Source organism: Arachis ipaensis, chromosome B7 (assembly GCF_059453495.1).
Source record: "Arachis ipaensis isolate K30076 ecotype BB chromosome B7, ASM5945349v1, whole genome shotgun sequence".
NCBI lineage: Eukaryota > Viridiplantae > Streptophyta > Magnoliopsida > Fabales > Fabaceae > Arachis > Arachis ipaensis.
In genome coordinates, this window is record NC_142442.1 from 35,142,208 (window position 1) to 35,143,740 (window position 1,533).

The 1,533-nt window shown below is 39.7% G+C and overlaps 1 non-coding gene across 1 annotated transcript; it reads left to right on the top strand.

Moving 5' to 3' along the window:
* Positions 1–745: 745 nt before the first annotated feature.
* LOC148550820 (small nucleolar RNA R71) lies at positions 746–853 on the top strand. The gene has a single exon (XR_015892969.1). It is a non-coding gene; the product is annotated as a small nucleolar RNA R71 (small nucleolar RNA).
* Positions 854–1,533: the final 680 nt, after the last annotated feature.

Sequence of the window (1,533 nt, forward strand, 5' to 3'; positions counted from 1 at the left end):
TGGCCTTGCACTCTCCTTTTGGGTTCTCTTCTGTATTGCTTGGGAGAGTACTGAGAGGGATTTCAGTGATCCTTTTACTCAGCTGGCCCACTTGTGCTTCCAAATTTCTAATGGAAGACCTTGTTTCATTCATGAAACTTACAGTGGCGTTAGATAGATCAGAGACTAAGTTTGCTAAATTAGAAGTATTTTGTTCAGAGTTCTCTGTCTGTTGCTGAGTGGATGATGGAAAGGGTTTATTATTGTTAAACCTGTTTCTTCCACCATTATTAAAGCTTTGTTGAGGCTTTTGATCCTTCCATGAGAAATTTGGATGATTTCTCCATGATGAGTTATAGGTGTTTCCATAAGGTTCACCTAAGTAATTCACCTCTACTATTGCAGGGTTCTCAGGATCATAAGCTTCTTCTTCATAAGAAGCCTCTTGAGTACTGTTGGATGCAGCTTGCATTCCATTCAGACTCTGAGAGATCATATTGACTTGCTGAGTCAATATTTTATTCTGAGCCAATATGGCATTCAGAGTATCAACTTCAAGAACTCCCTTCTTCATAGGCGTCCCATTACTCACAGGATTCCTTTCAGAAGTGTACATGAACTGGTTATTAGCAACCATGTCAATGAGTTCTTAAGCTTTTGCAGGCGTTTTCTTTAGGTGAATGGATCCACCTGCAGAAGTGTCCAGTGACATCTTTGATAGCTCAGATAAACCATCATAGAATATATCCAGGATGGTCCATTCTGAAAGCATGTCAGAAGGACACTTTTTGGTCAACTGTTTGTATCTTTCCCAAGCTTCATAGAGGGATTCACCTTCTTTCTGTTTGAAGGTTTGAACATCAGCTCTAAGCTTGCTCAGCTTTTGAGGAGGAAAGTACTTGGCTAAGAAAGCCGTGACCAGCTTATCCCAAGAGTTCAGGCTGTCTTTGGGTTGAGAATCCAACCATAATCTAGCTCTGTCTCTTACAGCAAAAGGGAAAAGCATGAGCCTGTAGACTTCAGGATCTACTCCATTAGTCTTAACAGTATCACATATCTGCAAGAATTCAGTTAAGAACTGAAAAGGATCTTCAGATGGAAGTCCATGAAACTTGCAGTTCTACTGCATCAGAGAAACTCATTGAGGTTTCAGCTCAAAGTTGTTTGCTCCAATGGCAGGAATGGAGATGCTTCTTCCATGTAAATTGGAATTAGGTGCAGTGAAGTCACCAAGCATCTTCCTTACATTATTATTATTTTCGGCTGCCATCTCCTTCTCCTGTTCAAAAATTTCTGAAAGGTTATCTCTGGATTGTTGTATTTTAGCTTCTCTTAATTTTTTCTTCAGATTCCTTTCAGGTTCTGGATCTGCTTCCACAAGAATGTTCTTATCCTTACTCCTGCTCATATGACAAAGAAGAAGGCACAGAAAAATAATAATAATAATAGAGATCCTTTATACCACAGTATAGGGATCCCTGTGTGAGTAGAAGAAGAGGGGGAGACAAAGAATGTAATATAATGGAAGAAACACAACTGTGAGGATGGCAGAGA